A 12356-nucleotide genomic window follows, 5' to 3' on the forward strand; every position below is an offset into this window, starting at 1 on the left:
GAGGTTTCTAAAATATCCGATTAATTTACTATAAGTTATAGGATACTGCCGTTTTACTACTCTTTCACAATAGATATATATATATTTAATAAAGAAAATTTTGAATGAATTCGACTCCAATCATTACCACGGATCATAACTTATTCCGAGATCAGGATTCAAACACATAATTGACCAATATGTGTGAGCAATGATGAAGCGATAAACGGTGGGATTGGAGCGTGGGGGAGTTGGTATTCCCTATTTCACACAAATCGATGTTTTGATAAAAAAAAAACAAATATAATTTCAGATTCTATATCATATCCACGTTGCATTTACTGATTCTGGACAATTTCTTTTGTTGTAACTTCAATTGTTTTTTTTTCTTATCTTAAACAGTTATCTATAATTTTTAAAAGAGCAAATTGCGCGAAATGTTACTAAACTATTGCGAAGTGCCGGTTCTGATCACTAAACTTTTTTATTAGCGAAAAATGTCACTGAACTAGTAAATCTGTACCGTTTTGGTCAATCCGTGTATTTATGCCGTTACAAGAGACGGAAATCAACTTTTTGAGTGGCAATTTCGTCTGCACAGCCTATTCCTTGAAACTCTCCACCATAAATCGCTCGCAAATGTCAGTCAACTTGTAAGTTCAATTAGGAAGTGCAAACCCTTATCCTCTAATAGATTTCTTTTGCAAATATAGAGTAGGAAAAGCAATATACGAAGTTGCAATTTGCTGGGAATGTGTTGAAGCTTCATCAGATGCTCTTGTGGCAGTAAAACCAATTTGAAGACTTCATGGACTGATAGGAACCTGGCAAGGAGATATGTTGAATGTGCTAATGGCGAGGTAAGTGTGTGAAGATATAGGAAATTCGTTAAATTAGGTTAATGTTTAACTTTTTAGACCTTTATCTGCTAAAAAGAACTTGGATAATTTTTTTGTAGGTTGATGGCTGTGGTTATTGGAATTGGTATGATGATGAAATGTGTGAGCGTTCGAAACAAGTCATACCCAGTCTTTTAAGAAGAATAAATAGACTGGAAACCAAGAATGAAACTTTTCAGCAGCAAGTTCTCAAGTTGCAAAAGAAAGCTGAGAAAATGGAGGTTCAAGTAAAAAATTTGAAGGAAAAGCTTGGAAGAAAGAATGGGAAAAAAATGGTCATTGTTCTTTTTGTTATAACCTAGACAATTGTTAATGCATTAGTGTGGATTTGGGGGCCTAACAAGGGACACAAGTTTGGAAGGCTGCAAATTGATGGCCACTAGATTATTGTTGTACTTCAAATCCTAAACCAGTGTTGTCAAATGTTTTAATACATAGCTCGTTTTTGTTGAGGTTGTAGTGTTGTTATATACACCTCATTTTAGTTGGTGTTGTTTACACCTTGGATGGTTGAGATTATAGTTTATGAATAAAAGACTGAAGTATTAGTCCAGCATATGTATTCAAAAGAAAAGTAGCTCACAAATGCATCTACATAAAGCCAAATACAACAAAAGACTAGTGGACCCAGCAAAATGAGAATGAATATGCACACTTCCAAACAACTGCCTTACAAAAGAGATAATTGTCACTGTCATTCCAAACAACTGCCTTACAAAAGAGATAATTGTCACTGTCATTCCAAACAACTCCCAACAAAGTTAGACATGTTTCACATGTAAATAATCTAGAATTGTCCTAGACATAGAATACATCCAAACAAAAGTTATCCAAACAAGTCCTTTAATTTGATCTTCCACTTTTGTTGCTCCTTGATGTTCCAGCCCATCTACCAATCTTGAAAGAAGGTTCTTTGCCCAAGTACTCATAATTGGTATTGATCCTTATCTTGTCAATTTTAGATAGCTTTCTCTTTGAATGGAGAGATTGTTTGTTGGCCGCTGTAGTAGGCTGGTCGGCATCATTGACAGGCCTAACTCTCCTCACCTGTACACAAGTACAATACATATTAACAGTAGCTATTTGCCATAGTAAAATTAAAAACAAAATTAGAAATAAATTTTACACTTACAGGTGTCTTAGTCTTTCTAATCTTCTACTTTTTCGTACTATTAGTGGCATCAACACTATCAACGTTATGAGTTGACTATTTCTGCACTTCTGATAGCTCCGCAGCTTATGCATTACTTTCAGCATGTGAACCAGTGTCGTTATATGAAGTAGCTTGATCTTCAGCTCCATGTGGCTGAAAATTGGCACCCCTTGCAGAGTATCCTTGAACTTTCACATGAGCAAAATTAGGCTCCTGAGAATTAGCTCCATGTGCTGTGCTTGACACATTTTTGGTGCCTTTTGACTTTCTAGCATGTTTAGGAGCCGGAGCAGGTTGACTGCAGCCTTCACCTCCATTATTTTCTGGAACACTTTTGCAGGTAGCAGTATTGTGGCCTGCCTGACAGTGCATGATTACATGCTTTCTTAATTTTTGCACATTATCCCTTCCCACATGAACACCACTTCTATTTTCAGAACTATCTTTTCTTCTTGTTTTCTTGGGCCTACCAAGTTGGACACATACAATTGGAGGATCTAATATGGGAGTATCACTCTGAGGCCATAGAGACTTTCCACTAATTGGATATAGAACATTCTCATATATTTGAAAGAATAGATCTTTACTATAATATTGATCGGCATAGCCATTTGGGTTCCTACCAATTTTTAAAATGGCAGAAATTGCATGGTAGCAGGGGAGCCCACTAATTTGCCACAACTTGCATGTAAATGTTCTGTCTCCTAAGTACACAGCAAACTGTTCCGTCCCAGGTCCCCTACTTGATACCCCCTTTTACTATTTGATATCAGCTTCCATTTCCTAGATAGCTTTTCCCTTTCCTCAATCAAAGCCTTTATTGCTGGTTCCACGGAACCACTACATTTTCTCATTCAATACACCCTATTTGCTATCCTTTCCATTATGAATTGTCTAATCCACTCAACCATCCCAATCACTGGCAACTCTATAGCATTTAATAAATGAGAATTAAATGTCTTTGATAAATTATTAACTAGCATATCAGACTTCATGTGAAGTGAAAAAAAAGCCTTGCACCAGTGATGAGGTGGTGCAGCTCTCTTGACCCATGCGTGAGCTTGCTGGTCATATGCTCTAAGCTCTTTCAATGCTGCCTCATAGAACTCCACTGTTGATGCTGCTGCAATGCTCCAGAATTTTTCTTTAACCACTTAACCAGGGTGCTTTTCTTGAAATTTCTGTACATATGTTGTACACAATATTTATGGCCAGTTTCTGGTAATAACTCGTGCAATGCATTATCAAGACCCTATAAAAGAGTTCTAAGTTTAGTTACTTGCAAAAATATTACTTTATAATACATGCTATAATGATAAAGTACAATACTCCTAACTTTCTGTTGGTCTGAAATAAAAGTATATTCACTGCTAGTTGTTGGTATTTCTAGATCATGAATCAGTAAACGCAAAAATCAATGCCATTGTTCTCGAGCCTCCTTCTCAACAACTTCCTAGGCTAATGGCCACCAACCATTATTTGGATCTGCCCCAATAGCAATCAACAACTGCCCTGGATATGCCCCTTTAGTGTGACAGCCATCAAGAGCAATCAGGGGCCTACATCCCTCTCTAAATCCCTTTTTGAATGGTCCCAGACAGCAGTAGAATTTCATAAATCTGGGATTACGTTCAGGATCAGGTCTTGGGGAATACTTAATGTCTATGGTGGTGTTAAGGTGAGTTTTTTTTGTAGTTTTGCTGCGTACCTCCCAACATCAGTATACTGCTGAGATGCTAACCCTTTGATAGCAGTCTTAGCCATTGCAAGTGCTTTGTAACCTTTGTTTCTTGTGATCTTGCAGCTATATTGCTCATCTATACTCTGTATCAATTGCCTAACAGGCATGTTCATATTGGATCTAACAGACTCTTCAAACTTGTCAGCTACCCAATTGGATGTCATGTTTTTGTTTCTCCATGCATGGCTGCAATTAGTGTGGACATCATAAATTCTTTTAACTACAAAGTCTTGGGTACCCAAGGCAGGAACGTGACTAGCATAAATATACCACTTACACGGATCTACACATTTAGTTCTCATTCTTGTTTGTCACTTGTATACATGTATACAGGTCTTCTACTCAAAATTGCATAATTTCTGAGAGCATCTCTAAACTGTTTTTTGGTTCCAAATTTTTGCCCAACATGAAAATGGGGATCTGTTCCATCTCTGCTAGCATTGAAACTAGTGTATCTCACTAGAACATCTTCATCTTCTGAATCTGGGTCACTATTTAATTCCCCTTCCACAATATCGTCCAATAGTGGGTTGTGTTCCTCTCTATTTTCACATGCTTCAGCTTCAGTTGCTGCACCAACTTCTGTTTCAGCTTCAATTGCTGCACCTTCATTAGTTTCACCTTGACCTGCTGCACCTCCATTTGATGCACCTTGAGTTGCAGCACCATTATTTGATGCACCTTGAGTTACTGTTCCTCCATTTCTAACTCTTTTTACAGAACCAGAAAGGGCCTCTGAGGTACGAGATTTTCTGCTATCTCTGTTTTTTCTATTACTAGAGCTGTCATTGTCTCTCCTATTCTGACTTGATGGAGTTGGGTCATTATCAACTTGGCTATGCATTTGTGGCTCGGACTCCTATGTATTGTTGTTGGCTTGCTCACATTTCCTAGAAGATTTTTGGTATGAATCTTCATCTTTACCAGCATGGTCATGCGTTCATTCTAGAGCTGCAACTGATCTACCAGCTTGGACTCCTTTTTTTCGTCTATGAGGTGCTGCTACCTGTTGTGTAAAAATTTCACCATTATCCAAGATCTCCTCTATTACCACTGAACTCTTTGTCTGTGATAACTGTTCCAGTTGCTTTTTCTTCTACAACTCATATATTTCTTCAACTGTTACAGGATGACAGTATACTTCCATCAACTTGTACTCATTAACCCAACCGCAGAATTGTCTAATGTCTTTATCCGTTTGAAGTTCCATCAGTCCATGGTTCAAATCCCCTCTAGGGTCAATGTAATAATATAATATTGAATCCTTGTGCCCACACTCTTCCACCATTTTATTTATTTCATGAATCGACATAAAATCGGCATGGCAAAGATTGAAATAATCAATCTCTCCACCTACATAACTCTTGTATTTCTTTCCCTCAATTTTACCACGATGGTGGAGTTTAAGAAAAAATATAGGTCTATCAGGGACTGCAACAACAACAAAGGCAAACATCACTATTCTTGTTAATCACCATTTTTTATTGTCATAGATGTTGTTCTTCTTATAAGAATACTTAACCCCTATTTGTTAATTAACCCGAATCAGATAACTGCATTTTGAAAAGTTTATTTTTTATGAGTAAATTACAAGATAGAGGGTCTTGTAGGACCATTTGCAACCCACTTATACGACAAAAAAGGGAAGTCAATCGTTCTTTTGTCCTTTTCTAAACAACTGGATCACATCAGCAAACCCTAAACCCAATAAACACTCTGAATAAATACTTCATTATACTCAAAACACAAACAACACCATTAATCATACAAAATGTGTACGGATTGTAATATTTCTTACCGTATAATGTGTACGGATCAATGAACTCATCCCTTTGCCTTTTCACCCAATTCGCTGCCATTGATCACCGATTCACTGCTAATCTTCGTCTTTTGCTGGTTCTCATAAATCTGGGCACTGATTACTATGATTTTGCTAAATTAATTTTGATACTTTTCGCTATCATTGTTTACTTTGTCAAAAATTTTACCAACATTCCAAACGCCACGGTTAAAGCCTTCATTTACCAGATGAAATTTTTCCCACAAATGCTGTGCAAATAAAATTGCCCCTCAAAAAGTTGATTTCCTTCTCTTGTAATGGCACAAATACACAGAGTGACCAAAACGGTACATATTTACTAATTCAGTGACATTTTTGGCTAATAAAAAAGTTTAGTAACCAGAACCGGCACTTCGCAATAGTTTAGTGACATATCGTGCAATTTACTCTTTTTAAAATTACAGCGGTGTATATGACTCTGCTAATTTCCATAAAGTACATCAGAATTTCGAATTAACTACCCATGCCATAGTCTTATCAGTAGAGTAATAATTTTGTAATGAATTTTTAAAGCTCTCAAAGAGATTGGCTATACAGTCTTGGCATTAAGTTTGTCTGCAAACTTTTTCGTGTAATTTCGATTCAACCATGATTGTAGTTTGTAATAGCAACCAAGAAGTTGAGAATTCTGATTCATCATGCATTCAATATTTTGAAACCCAATTATCTTGTCAAGAGAAGGCTGTTACATGGAAGACCAACTTTCACGCCTCAAATCCGGGTCCCTGGACTAGATTTGCAACGTGGCATGCCGTATCTATGAGATCTCACTCCCATAAATACAAGGCATCGTAACCATAGTTTACAAAAATTCACTAAAATTTTGAAACTTACATATACCAATGAAACATATACATTTCAATAAATTACATCTACAAAATGCTTTATTCTAACTTCCTAGAATTTTAAACACCTACCTATATACCTTTCTCACTTATCTTCTAAACGTACACGAGTCGACTTTCTTGATCTGCAAGAAAGATAACTAGACGTGGGTTGAGCGACGTATGCCCAATAGGTAATACTTACTCCCCTGTCGGATCATGTAGCTATATATATATATATATATACTATATATATATATTTACAAATTCGGTCACACCATGCCACATGCATATATTAATTAAAAACGTTTGTCATCCCGTTTCATATATTACATAAATATATTCCATTGAAAGTGAGAGGCTTAAACACAAGTGACCTCTATCTGACGTGGCACTTAGTCCCATAGATTCTAGAGGTGGCCCCCATCGAACATAGCTTAGAAATATACATAATATGATATGATTGTATTCATTGAACATACTTGCAAATCATAAATTATATCAATCATGCCATCTCATTTCATAACATAGCTCATAAACAAGCACATGCAATATCCGGCTTCTGAGTACTCAGTCTATTAAACCCCTTCTAGGTGGGCAACTAATAGGTTTCATGACTACCAATTGGTTTCATTACATACATAAGTCAATCGGCCGAACTCTATACCGAACTATCATGACCTTGTCAATCGGCCGGGTTCTATACTAGGCTACCATTACCATTAGACAGGACTATAGCCCCTACTGTTTATTCCATGACTGTTTAGAGTTTTTCGTAACATAAAATCATTTCACGCGTCACATGCACCTTTCTTTCGTTTCATGAAAATATTCCACTCATTCCATAAAATATTATGTAGAAAAATATTTCAAGTATTCATAATTTCATGCTTGCAAAACATTTCAAATAGGCATACATGATCCATTTCTTCATATACCAAAATAAAGCTCTTACTCGAAAAATATTCATATTTAACATTTCAAAACTATAGAGGGGTAAGCACCACCTACCTCAAACAACTCTCTTGAAGAAATTCTTAGTGCACCCTTAAACTTGCTTCAAATCTATAACGAATAACATATGTATGTCTTAATCAGCTCATACATCCTAATTTAAAGTTCTTATTTCTATCTTGAATAACCCTAAAAAAGTATTTGATAAGTTTCCTAAAATGGAAGGTTTTTCTTTTCAGAAAGTTTCCTAATTTAAAAGGGTCTCCCTTTTTAGAAGAGGCCATAATTTAGTTATTCATAAAATAAATGCTATGTATTTATTTAACTTACTCATTTGTTTATTTGTAGAAGAAATGGAGGGCCTTATTTAAAGTCACTTTCTAGAGCTGAGACCAACCATAAAAATATATTTCTTTTTATTCAAATAGGACTTAAAAGAAATATTGAACCTTTGGTGTTGTTATTGGGTCCATTTGTCACAACTTAGATTATTATAATTAAATTTAGGTTTTCAAAACTTCCTTAAGAATGTGTGCAACGAGTTCGAGCCTAAGATTCCATGATCAAAGGTGAGGCACGTATAGAAAATACTACACTTTTGTTTTTAAGTTTTATAACATATGTTCATTATATTTGTTTGGGAAAGCTTAATAAGTCCAACAAAATATCCATTAAACCAATTATCTAGTCAATTATTGATTTTATCCTAAAAAGTAATACTAGTTTAACTAAAGCTCAATTCGCTTTCAACCTAAATCAGCCTTTATTAATAATCAGCTTTAACCCACAATACCAGTTTTTTTTTAAATATATTTTAGCTACCCCATTCTAATTATCCCAAATTTCGAGGGCTAATTTGCAATTTGCAACAACTCCGAAAGCTAGACCAAATCAACAGTCTTCTGCTTCCTCTTGTTACTAACAAACCATTCTCACGAAAACAAAAGACATGACCAATCTTTCATTTGTGTTGAAAACTTAGGAATAGAAAACCTTAAGGCATTGAACTATTTAATTATTTTCTTCCTCTATTCTGGAAGTAAAACCAAGAATTAACCACCAATATTTTATCCTTTTAATTCATATTAATGGTGGCCTTGCCTTCAAGTAGGGCTGTCAACGGGTCGGGTCCGGGCCGGAATTCATTATTCCGGACCCGGATCCGAATTACTATGCCGGATCCGGATCCGACCCGTTTATCCGACGGGTCTTTTATTCTATGTTCCGGATCCGGATCCGGCGGGTCCCGGATCCGAATCCGGGTCTACCCGAACAAATTCACCAAAATTTATAATTTCTAATAAAAATGAGAAAAAAATATATTTGTAAACTAATTTCTAACTAATGCAAAGAAAAAACCAAATAAGAAAAGAAATCAAATTAACTTTATTAAAATACATCACCCTAATCAAATTATATTGATAAATATATATTTTTTAAATTATTAATTCATTTATATCCGGATCCGGGTCTAATACGGGTCGGAATACTATATTCCGTATTCGACCCGTTTTTTTGTTTGGCAAAACGGATCCGGATCCGGATCCGGGAAACGGAATTGAATCCCTACCCATACCCGCAATAATTTCACGGATCCGGTCCGGATCCGGGTCTAGACCCGACCCGTTGACAGGCCTACCTTCAAGTGCCCCTTATGCCATAAAATTCCTTCTATTCTCTAACCAAACCCCAATGATAGGCAGAACCATAGAGGTGTTTCAAAAGAGAAATCATCAATTCCTCCCAAACATTATATAAAGCATGGTCTGGTTACTTCACCTTTTTTTTCATTGGTTTGAGTATTCTTTTGACTTTCTACATTCAAACTAATAGTATTATTAACCGGAAGGTAGTCGCATGGCTTATGAACTTCCATAATCTAAACAAAAACACTTATCAAAACTCACAAAACTTGTACCTAATATTTCAGACATGTTTTGGGGCTACTTTGGTTAGTAAAAGAGAAAACTAAGAAATATTAAAAGAAGAGTTCACGGCCTTACTTGTTCATGGTCAGAGGAGCCAAATTCCTGTATTCTGGCCTCTGTCCAATCTCTTGATTTCAACTTTTCCTTTTGCTGACATGTCCTTACTCTCTTATTTTATGGTTTTCTTCTTGTAACGTTGTGAAAGTTTACTCACTATTAGACTAGTTATAGTTGGAGTTGGTTTACGCCACTTCGTCCTAAAATAACTCCACCAACTCAAATTAACTTCCATCTCTTTCTACTTTATCTCCTAGTTTGTCTTCTATAATATCTACAAGTTCATGTTAATTCCTACTCTCTCTTATCATGGCTCTTACTATCACTTGGTGGTTGAGATAAGATAAGACATTAACATCAACCTCTATAGAGATAAATTAACTAAGTAAATAACTAGTAAAATAATTAATAACATCATTTACAAAAAAATTCGGGGTTTCACACCAACTCCCCCAATTTCTTAACTGTTTTTCTTTTTAAAAAAAATTTATCTGGATGATCCACAAACCACAAAGTAGTCCAGACTGGCTTTACATTTTGTGCCCAGAAAAAAAAAAGTGATATCAAAACTCCTTGTAATAAAAGAACACTAAGGATCAAGAATTCGGTCTCTCATGCATGCAGGCCTCACCATATGGACCTGGCTGGTTTAAATGATGGTATTGTTTTAGGATATGAAATTATTTTGCATCACTACACGTTTTTAAATAGTAATCTTTGTTATATTTTCCCAAGTAAGGGCCTAAGCATCCTAATAGTTTCCTACCCTTTGGCTAAACAAAATCTTACCGTACTATGTTTGTTAGAACTTTTCAAAATTTATAAAGGAGCTGCGGATGGAATGTTGTTGGATGGGTCCATGTATCCACTATTCGGCCCGAAATTAGTGGAAACAAAACTAGACTTGTGGATCGAATTCTACCGAGAGAATTGCGAAATTCTATCAAATTGGATCTGCAGGCAAATCCATTAGGATTCGTGGATGGATCCTTAGTAACGGTCAAAAAGTTTAATTTTTTTTTTATTTTGGCACCTTTTCATATTTTGACAGTTAATATCTTTCCAATAGTATCTAAAACATCTAGGAAACTACTGATTACTTGTGTTAGTATGGAGGAACCTATCGGCTAACACAAATCAAGAAAAAGACATGAAATCAAGTTACAACTCTTGACACAAAACAATCTCATTTTATAAAAGATCACGTAAAGAGTGATTTGTTACAGAATTCACTTTCCTACACTCTAAAATACTTTACAAAAAACGCTCCATAGTTTGAGTAGGGTTTGTCTTACTTAGTTCAAGGATTAAAGATAAACAAACTTCAAATTATCCTAAAATATTTGTCCAAGTTTTATTGCATAAAAATACTAGACAAATAAAGTCTAAATAAAAGTGATTTTGAACCACGATTTGAAACCTTTATTTGTTTATTTATCTTTGTATTCTACAGCCATTTTCTTGTAACATTCCCAATAATATCAACTCATTTCACCGAAGGATGGTTTGGAGGAGGATTCAGCTCCTCTCCAATATAGTTTCTTTTCAACTTACCTCAATTACATTTAGATGGATCATACATGTATTAATCCAATATCAAAGCCCCAGAATCATTGTTTATAATCATGGCTCTTGACCCTCGATGATTTATCAATTCGCTTTCTGTTGGTACCTTATTTTTGTGTGAATGGAATGACAATTACTGGGCTTTTGGCCGCGATCTTGTAACCTTGAGTTTGGTAGGTTAGATTTAATAAATCAAGTGCGAATTCAAACTCGAATAATTCTATAAATTAACAAACCAAATTTGAATAAAATTTTGAAATCTTTCATTAAAAACCCAACGAACTTGAACTATTTTTATGTAATATGTACTATAATTGCTCTTTACTTCAAGTGGCAAAAGTGCCAATTTGAGTCTTATGATTCTGCTGGTTAAAGCAACATCACATCATGAATAATTTATTTGCTTCCAAACGAACAGAAGTGTCGCTGCAATTTGTTGGATCTACACGCAAAGTTTCCCAGTTTTTCTGTCGCTGCATTATGATTCTGCTTGGAAGATTATCTTATCTTACTAATTAATTTGTTAGTCTTTTCTGTTTCTAAGCAAGACTTTCAGGCATCAATTATATGGAGTAGATGGAAAGAGATTTTTCAAGAAATTTTTTTAGGTGAAGTAAATCACAAAGACATATCACAATTTGTTTGTCAACTTTGGTTATTGCTTGAAACAGGGACCTTTTACATTTTGTGATTTCTTGTTCTTCTTTTCTTTTTGAAGATCTAGATGGAAGATCAAGGAGAAAGGCTTTGCTTAAAGAAGAATGGAAAACGAGAAATTAGATGTAGAAATTGATATAGAAAGCTTCTGTAACAATTCATTTGACTTATGCATGCTTTGGACAATTATAGTGCTCTTATGAACTTTTTTTCTTTCCTTTTTTTTTTTTCAATTTCAGTTGCAGATTTAATTTTTATATATTTTTTGAGTAACTTCGTCAATTCGCCTTTGAAGATTAAACATCAAATTGGAGTTAAATTTAAGGGATTTAATTTGCAAGAACTGTCGAGAGCAGGAATGAAGAGAAAAAAGTGATTCTTGATAACATATTTATAGGTACAATTTCATGTTTTTGGTAATGTTTTTTTTGCTACCCATACATGATCCCGTACAATTCCACTGATCCCGTAGTCTTTTGCCGATTCACCTCCCGGTTCAGAATCGTAAAACTCTGGTTTTCTACAAGTTTATAAGGATTTCACGGCTGAAAACAGTTTTCAATAGGGAAAAATATTTGTATGTATAATCTCTCAATGTAAATTTTTACAAAAGAATCAAGTTTCCATTGATGTCAAGGGACTGGGGTAAGCTTGAATCCAGTCTACATGGACTCTAATCAAGTTGCTTAATTAGCCTTTGTTGAGATATAAAACCTTCGACTGTAACATGTTGGAACCTATATAGCTTTCTACTAATT

Source organism: Coffea arabica, chromosome 1e (assembly GCF_036785885.1).
Source record: "Coffea arabica cultivar ET-39 chromosome 1e, Coffea Arabica ET-39 HiFi, whole genome shotgun sequence".
In the NCBI taxonomy this organism is placed as follows: Eukaryota; Viridiplantae; Streptophyta; class Magnoliopsida; order Gentianales; family Rubiaceae; genus Coffea; species Coffea arabica.